The following is a 10,343-nucleotide window of genomic DNA, read 5'->3' on the forward strand; positions in this document are numbered from 1 at the left end:
TACTCACAAAGTTATAGAAAGTACACATGTGAAGATTGATGAGTTTGCATAAGAGTCTGAAGAACAAAGCAGGAATGAACTTGAAGATAACATAAACTTTGTTTACTATGAGCCTAATACTTTACATGAAGTTCAAGAAAATGACAGTCAATATTCTTCACCACCCAAGTCCCCAAAATCCCCAGTTCAACCTAAGTTACAGCCAGTGCAACTTGAGTCACAATCAGAAGGACCTGAGTCATAGTCAAAAGGACTTGAGTTTCAACAAGTACAAATCGAGTCATTTGATGGACCTGAGTTAGAAATTGTGGGACTCGAGCATGATTAAAAAGATCAGGTGAACCTAGTGAATTCAAAAAGAAGGAGCCCATACTTGTTGGATATGTTAGAAGGGATCATGTACCCAAGAAAATCATCAGAGATCAATCAGATGGTATAATGACAAGGAAAAAATTAAAAGGTACATGTTTGCTTATTGAATTTGAACCTAGAACTATCAAAGATACATTAGAAAATGAAAGCTGTATAGAAGCAATGAATGAAGAGATTGATTAGATTGAAAGAAATAAAACTTGGACTATTGTTCCTAGACCCAAGGAAAGGGTTATGCTCAAGAGGAAGGTATTGACTATGGAGAAAATTTTGCTCCATTGCTAGAGTAAAGGTGTTAGGAAAATCCTTGCATATGCAACACACAAAGGATTCAAAGTATATTAGATGGATGTGAAATAAACATTCTTGAATGAAATCTTACAAGAGGAAGTCTACATTGAGCAACTAGAAGGTTTCATTGATCCTAGCAAAAAAGACATGGTTTGCAGACTACACAAAGCTTTGTATGGTCTCAAACAAGCCCCCAGAGCATTGCATGAAAAGTTACATAATTATCTCATAAATATTGGTTTTCAAAGAACTAATGATAACAACAACCTATACATCAAAGAAGGACCACATGAGAAGATTATGTTGGTAGAAATCTTTGTGGATGATACATTATTTATTGGAAATGAATATTTGTACAAAATTTTTTCTGTGGAAATAAAGAATTTGAAATGTCAATGTTTGGAGAGATCAAATTCTTTGTTGGCTTATAAATTCAATAGATGAAGGATGGTATCTATATTACTCAATTAAAATACATCAAGGAGATACTGAAGAAATTTGGAATGGAGGATTCTAGATTAGTTGGAACACCTATGTCTACTAGATATAAGCTTTCCAAAAATGATGATTCCAAGGGGGTGGATCATACTACATATAGATCAATGATTGGAGAAATTTAGTATGTAGTGCACACAAGACTTGATATAGCATTAGCAATTGGTATGGTGGCTAGATTCTTTGCTACTCCTAAAGAAAATCACATGATGAAAATCAAAATAATCATGAGCTATCTGAAAGGTACTGAAGATTATGGTTTGTGGTATAATAAAGGAGGAAACTTTGATTTGAAGGCATTCACTAATGCAGAGTGGGTAGGAAGTGTTAATGATAGAAAGAGCACTAGTGGTGGAGCATGTTTCTTCGAAAGAGGCTAGTATCTTGGACAAGCAAGAAGTAAAACTATATCTCTCAGTCTACAATAGAAACAAAATATGTTGTTGCAGTAGTCAATTGTTCCAACATTGTGTGATTCAAGCAAATTTTGTCAAGTATGAAGGAGGAGATCAAGGACGCAGTTGTTATATTTTGTGATAACATCAATGCAATCAATATATCCAAGAATCCAGTGATGTATACCAAGACCAAGCACATTACAATAATATATCATTTCTTGAGAGAATTGGTGCAAGACAAAGAGGTGAGGTTGGAATATGTGAATACAAAAGAACTAATTGCAAACATATTCAACAAGCCATTACCTAAGGATGCAATTTTGTATCTAAGAGGTAAGCTAGGGGTCATTCCCCCATCTAAAGCTCACTAATCAAATTTTAGTGATGCATCAACCAAGCATGTTGAAGATCAGACAAGTTCATGCAGTATTTTTAGAGTAGATTGCATATGAATCTACACATCAAGGTACATAGAAACTACTTGATATATTTGGACTGAGTAATGAAAATACCAAACTTCATTTGACATACTTGCAAACCAACAATGAATTGGATTTCCAAACATTGATATTTCAAATTCCTTATTCATTTGATCAGCAAATGATTTGCATAATGCTTCTTTTCCTCCAAATATAATGTCATCAACACAAATTTTAGATAGTAGTATTTCATTATTATTGCCAGTCTTCAAGTATAGATTACTATTATCATTTGTCCTTTCAAAACCAATCTTCACCAAATAATTGTGTAGTGTTTCATACCATGCTTTTGGATCTTGTTTCAATCCATACAGAGCTTTGTTTAGTTTACATATAATATTCTTCTTGTCTGGATCCACAAATCCTTCAGGTTTTTCTATGTACACTTCTTCCTCAAGTATACCATTTAGGAATGTGGATTTTACATCCATCCGATATACCTTAAAGTTTTTGTAGGATGAGTATGCAAGTAGAGTTCTAACTCCTTCTAGTCTTGCTACAGGAGAAAAAGTTTCTCCATAGTAAACTCTTTCTTCTTTAGCATATTCTTTGCATACCAATCTAGCCTTATTCCTTGTAACTTCACCATTTTCATTTAGGCTATTAATGAAAACCTACTTTGTTCCAATAACATTCTTGTCTTTTGGTCTAGGTACTAGGGTCCAAGTATTGTTCTTCTCATTTTTTTTTCCAATTTCTTCATTCATTTCGTAGATCCAATCTTCATTGTCTAGAGCATCTTTCACTGATTTGGGCTCAAATTCACAAAGTAAGCATGTGTCATTTCTGAGTCTCTTTCTTGTCAGGACACCAAATTATGCATCTCCAATCATTTATTTAAGTTTATGATGTCTTCTTACATACTTGGCTAGCATAGGTGGTATCCTTCTTTGTTCTTTAACAGGTTCATCTTGAAAAATAATCTCAAGAACATTAACTCTCTCTTGCTTAGGTTTAGGTTCTAGTTTTGCACTCTCGACATTGTCTATTTGATGGTTGACACTACATGTTTGAGACTCAACATCTTCTGCCTATTGCTTGACACCTAGTGCCTGCTGCTCGGTAATCTGTTGTTGCACCTTGTCATTCCCTGTCTGCTGGGAAACTATAGCTTGGTTTTCTTGTTCTATAGGAGTGCTGGGAGCACCATCATCTACATATATGAATGTACCTTAATCTTTAGGTTCTTACTTACATTCAACATTATTTCTTTCTGCAAACTCATCAACTTTCACATTTGCACTTTCCATAACTTTGTTAGTGTTAGAGTTTAAACACTTATAAGCTTTACTCTTAGTGGAATATCTGTTCGAAATATAAGAGGGGTTATTGAGAGGGGAGGGGTGAATTAGTAACCACTAAAATCAATTCCATATCCCTTATATCTCAATACAAAACTAAACTTTGATTAAACTATATTTTGCTATAACTCGGCAAACACACATTCACTCGACATACACTAGTAAATACTGTAACTCGATAAATATTGAAATAACTTGGTAACTGCTGAACATGAAAATATTTAAGATATTATCTATGAGTAATCTTACTTTACTTAGTTGCATACACATGAAATAAGTAGCATGAACACAATTGATACCAAGATTTAACGTAGAAACCCAATTTGAGAAAAACCACCAATTGCAACTAGTTATTGATTTTCACTCTTCTGAAGTGAGCCCTGTTAGGAACCAACCTTGTTAAAGGTTACAAAACACACTATTAGGTGTGACCCTATTAGAGGATTTAATCACCCTATTAGGAGTGGCCTTATTAGAGGTTATGGGACACTTCAAATAGAAATGCCACCTTGTTAGAGGATTTATAAATAACTGTTAAGCCAACTCAGTTAAGAGATTTAGATCATTGCTACAATCGTTAGAAAGTAACAACGATATGAATTGATTTTATATGAAACTAAATTGCTGATTACAGATCTCAATTCTGACTTGTATACTTGGTCCTTCCTAATCGAATGTATTTTTGCAACTCAACAAGGATATTCTGCTTATCCTTCCAATTCGCTTCCTCTAAGCATCATCAAATATTCTATTATATTCTACACATTCAATCCTCAACTTGACCTTATATTTATATCTTAGATATTTTCAAGTTGACTTGAATACAACTTAGAATAATTAATATTCATCTTCTTAGTTGGCTAGAACCAACAACTAAATCACTTGACCTCAATATGCCAAAAAAAGGAAATCCTTCATTAGCTGACATTTCTTGATAGACACTAACTTAGAAATGATTTTCCTGCGTTAACCAAGTGAACTCGGTTAACACTACATATTCACAAAGTTCCTTTGGTAACCAAGTGATCTCGGTTAACACTGGTTCCATCCAACATTTCCTTTATTAACCGAGTGAGCTCAATTAACATTCAACTTTTGCAAACTTTCCTTTGACGACTGAGTAAACTTGATAGACACTATCTTTTGAACTTGGCAAACTTTGGGATGCTCGATAGACATAGGAAACTGTCTTGATTGCCTAAGTGAGCTTGACATACACTAACTAACAATGATATGACATTTTGTGTAACATCAAAGACAATACAAAATTAATCAATTATTTTCAACAATCTCCCTCTTTGGCATTGATGGCAACACAACATGTTGTAATACAACAAAGTTTTATAGCAAGAATAAAGTAAGGAACATATCCTTTGTTTCATTTTGATTCTCATCCTTGAGAACTCCCTCTATCAGTATGAACTCCCTCTGCCTTCTATCTCTCCCTCTGTCAGTAAAACTAAGTCTTCAACATCTTCTTCTGATAGCAAACTTTCCTTCTTTGATATTAGACCAAGTTCTCCTTCTTGACATCTCCCTCTCAATCAACTCTTGAAGTGATAATTTTTTTGTGAAATATGACAACAAAACTTCTTCCTCTTTGACATCTTATTCCAAAGACAATATGTAGTGAATATTAATGTACCTCATGCACTAATTCATTTGCAATGTGCCTTTGTCAATACTACATCAACTGAATGATCTTCAACATGCTTTGGTTGATGCATCACTAGACCACATTTAATGAGCTTTAGATAGGGGAATGACCCCTAACTTACATTTTAGATACAAAAATGAATCCTTAGGTAATGTCTTAGTGAATATGTCTACAATTTTCTCTTTAGTATTCACATATTCCAATCTTACCTCTTTGCCTTGTACCAATTTTCTCAAAAAATGATTTTTTATAGCAATGTGCTTGGTTTTGGTATGCATCACAAGATTCTTTGATATATTAATTGCATTAGTGTTATTACAGAATATAACTACTGGATCTTTGCTCTCAATCTTCATACCATTGTTGCTTGAACCATACAATATTTGAACAATTAACTACTGCTGCCACATCTTTTGCCTTTGTTGTCGACTGAGAAATATAGTTCTACTTCTTGCTTGTCCAAGACACTAGTCTTTTACCAAGAAAGAATGCTCCACCACTTGTGCTCTTTTTGTCATCAACACTTCCTACCCAATCAACATCTATGAATACTTTAGAATCCAAATTGCCTCTTTTTTGTACTATAATCCATATTCTTCAGTACCTTTCAGATACCTCATAATTCTCTTGATTTCCATCATGTGATTTTCTTTGGGGTTTGCTGAGTATCTTTCCCTCATACTGATTGTTAATACAATACCAGGCCTTGCATGCACTACATACTGCCATTTTCTAATCATTGATCTGTACATGGTTTGATCTACTTCTTTGGAATCATCATCTTTGGAAAGCTTATGTCCAATAGAAATAGGCATTCCAATAGGTTTTGAATCTTCCATTCAAAATTTCTTTAACATCTCCTTGATATATTTTGATTGAGTAATGTAGATATCATCTTTTTTCTACTAGATTTGCAATCCAACAAAGAATTTTATTTCTCCAAACATAGACATCTCAAATTCTTTACTCATTTCTACTGAAAATTTCTTTCACAAGTCATCATTTCCTATAAATAAAGTGTCATCCACAAATATTTATGCCAACACAATCTTCTTATCTAGTTCTTCTTTAATATACAGATTGCTGTTATCATTTGTTCTTTGAAAACCAATCTTTATCTAGTTATGAAGTCTTTCATACCAAGCTCTAGGAGCTTGCTTGAGACTAGCCAATGCTTTGTGTAATTTTTAGACCATATCTCTTTTGCTAGGATCTACAAAACCTTCAAGTTGTTTAATGCAGATTTTCTCATCAAGAATTCCATTCAAGAATGTAGATTTTATATCCATTTGATAAAATTTATATCCTCAATGTGCTGCATATGCTAGTAAAGTTCCAACACCTTCTAATCTTTCAATAGGAGCAAAAGTCTCACCATAATCAATACCTTCTTCTTGAGAATAACCTTTACAAGCTAACCTTGCTTTGTTTCTTGAGACTTTTCCATCTTCATTCAATTTATTTACGAATACCCATTTTGTACCAATTACATTTTTATCCTTGGATTTTGGAACAAGAGTCCAAGTATTATTCTTCTCTATCTTCTCTATTTCTTCATTCATAGCTTCAATCCAACAATCATTATCCAAAGTGTATTTAACATTTATAGCTTCAAATTCAGCAAGCAAACATGTACCTTTCAATTTGTTTCTTGTTATATTTCCATCTAACTTGTCTCCTATGATCTGATTAGGTGCATGGTGCTTTCTGACATATCTTGCTAACAAAGGTACTTTGGATTTAGAATTCATTCTACTAACCTCTTCATGATCTTCTATATCAAGCTTGAGCCCCACTATCTATGACTTGGGTCCATCAAACTCAGTTTACTCTGGCATTAGCTCGATAGCATTTGACTATGACTTAGGTCCTTCAGACTGTGACTCGGGTTGCACTAGTTGCAACTTGGTAGCTTTTGGAGATTTTGGGGACTCAGGAGGTGAGGCCTCCTAACTTCCAAATAGATTTGGCACTATATCAGGTTCATAGTAAACAAATCTTTTGTAATCCTTAGGTTCTCTATTGCTTTCTTCTTCACTCTTTTCTACAAATTCATCAATTTTGGCATGTTCACTTTCTATGATCTTATGAGTAGTTGGATTTAAACACTTGTATGCTTTACTTATGTAGGAGTATCCTAGGAATATGCCTTCATCACCTTTGACATCAAGTTACCTTTCCTTGATTCCTTCAAGATATAACATTTATTACCAAATACTTTCAAGTAACTTACATTGGGTTTGTAGCCATACCATATTTCATAATTAGTTTGATTTGAGTCTTTCTTCAACTATACCCTATCCAATATATGCATTGTAGTACTGATTGCTTCCTTCTAGTATTTGATTGTAAGACTCTTTTCTATCATTAAGGTTCTTGCACAATCCATGATGGACCTGTTCCTTCTTTTAGCTATACCATTCTGTTGAGGTGTACTCAGGGATGATACTTGTCTCTTAATTCCTTTTTCAATATAGAAATCATTGAACTCATTGGAAATGAATTTACCACCTCTGTCTAATCTCAAACATTTCAATTTCTTTCTAGTTTCTTTCTCTACTCTTGCCAAATACCACTTGAACTTTTAAAAAGCTTCAGATTTTTCTTTTAGATACATTATAGTCATCATTCTAGAATAATGATAAAAAAAAGAATAAATTACTTATCTCCACTATATCTTTCTATTCCAATAGGTCCACATAGGTCTGTATGAACCAATTCCAAGACTTCTACAGATTTATAGTTCTTTGTTTTGAAACTAGTATTTCCCATCTTTCCAATTTGACAATTTTTGCATAGACCCATATCAGGTTTCCTCAGACTAGGAATATCTCTTACTCTTTTGTTTTTGCTTATCTTCACTAGACATGACACAACCTTTTATGCCATAACCAACTTTCTTCTATTTGAGCAATAAAACATGAACTTTCACTGAGATCTAAGTATAATAGATTACCTTTTGTTTGTTTGCTAGACCCAACTAAATTTCCTTTTCCATCCAATAGTTTGACCTTCCCATTCATAGATTCCACCTTGAATCAAATTTTATGCAACTGTTTCACACTCAGTAGATTATGCTTTAGTCCTTCAACCGAGTAAGCATTGTCACATCTAAGTTCATTGGTTAGTGAGATACAACCTTTTCCCTTTATGCAACAAGGTTCATTGTTTCCAAATCTCATACTACCACCATCATAATGTTCCATGTGTTCAAATTTTGATTTAGCACCAGGAATGTGATGTGAGAAACCATTATCAATAATCCATATATCATTTTTTCTAACCTGAGAGATAAGTGCCATCTTATCTTTTTCATCATTAGATTCATTTTTTACAACAATATAAACCATTTCATTATCTTCACTACTATTTGAATCTTTAGCTATGAAACAAGATTTCTTACCTTTGTCCTTGTAGTCTTTGTAGTTTTTGAAATCCTTCTTGCCTTTGAATTTTCTATGCTTCCTTTCATCTATGTTTTCTTTGTTTGGGCACCTAGCAACAATGTGTCCAAATTATTCACAAGAGAAATAGAAAAGGAATTTTACCTTTATACTTTGAGACTTTGCCTTTGGGATACCTCCTTGCAAGTAATGCTTCAATGGATTCAAGATCACTGTCAGACCTCTCTTCCTCTTCACTTTCAAATTCTTTTCTATTAGACTTTTTGGCTTTCTTCTTGAGTGATACCTTGGCTTCAAATACAGACTCAAGATTTCTAGAACTAGTAGTATAATTATCATAGTTATCTAGCTCAAATGTTGTCAACCTTCCAACTAGTGCATCCAAAGTTATAGTATGATTTTGATTACAGCTCATCTCTTGAATAGCATACACTTTGATTGCATAAATAGGATAAGGGTTCTAAGTACCTTGCTTACCACTCTTACATCATCAATTTTTCCTCTAGAGGCTTTGATAGCATTGGAATTGGCCTTGATTTTATCAAAATATTTTGCAATATTTTCATCTTCTCTCATTTTCATTTGATCAAATTGTCCTCTAAGACTTTCAGTTTTGGCTTTCCTTACATTGTCATCTTCTCCATATATGTCTTTTATCTTGATCCACATTTCATGAGCAGTTCCACAATCTTTGACTTCATCAAATTCAGCATAGTTGAGAGATGAGGGAATATCAATCATCATGATATTATGAATTTTCTTCTCTATAATTTCTTCAACAAACATAGTTCCAGTAGGAGCCTTGTATTTAGCATCTAGATTCTTTAGCCCTGTATCTCCAATGGTTTCCAAGTGTAGCCTCATGAGTTCTTTCCATGCCTTGAAGTTATCTTTGTTCAATTTTGGAATCTCCCTTATGTAAGACATCCTAGTCTTTAGCTTAGGTCCTTGAAACCCTTTCTACAAGCACCAAAAGCTCTGATACCAATTTTTGGAAATATAAGAGGAGTTACTAAGAGGGGAGGGGTGAATCAATAATCACTAAAATAAATCCCAAATCCCTTAGATATCGATACAAAATAAAACTCTAATTAAACTATATTCTGCTATAACTTGGCAAATAGACATTCACTCGACACACACTAGTAAATATCGTAACTTGGTAAATACTAAAATAAGTTGTTAATTTTTGAACACGAAAATATTTAGATATTATCTGTGATTAATCTTACTTAAGTTAGTTTCATACACATGAAAGAAATAACATGAACACAATTGACACCAAGATTTAACATGGAAACCCAATTTGGGAAAAACCACCAAATGCAACTAGTTATTGATTTTCACTCTTCTTAAGTGATCCTTGTTAGGAGCCAACCATGTTAATGGTTACAAAACATACTATTAGGTGTGACCCTATTAGAGAATTTAATCACCCTGTTAGGAGTGGCCTTGTTAGATGTCTTGAGACACTTCAAATAGAAATGCCACCTTGTTAGAGGATGTACAAATAGTTGTTAAGCCAACTTGGTTAAGAGATTTAGACCACTACTACAATGGTTAGAAGTAACAATAAGATGACCTAATTTTTGATGCAATTGAATTGATGATTACAAATCTCAATTCTAGCTTGTATACTTGATCCTTCCTGATCGAATGTATCTTTGCAACTCAACAAGGATATTCTTCTCATCCTTCCAATTCGCTTCCTCTAAGCATCATCAAATATTCTATTATGTTCTACACATTCAATCCTCAAATTGACCTTATATTTATATCTTACACATTGTGAAGTCAACTTGAATACAACTTAAAATAATTAATATTCATCTTCTTAGTTGGCTAGAACCAACAATTAAATTACTTGAATTCAATATGTCAAAACAAGAAAATCCTTTGTTAGCCAACCCTACTCGGTAGAAACTAACTCAAAAATGATTTTCCTG

The sequence above is a fragment of the Cupressus sempervirens genome, chromosome 5 (genome assembly GCF_028749045.1).
Source record: "Cupressus sempervirens isolate cs-2001-9-10 chromosome 5, ASM2874904v1, whole genome shotgun sequence".
Lineage (NCBI taxonomy): Eukaryota > Viridiplantae > Streptophyta > Pinopsida > Cupressales > Cupressaceae > Cupressus > Cupressus sempervirens.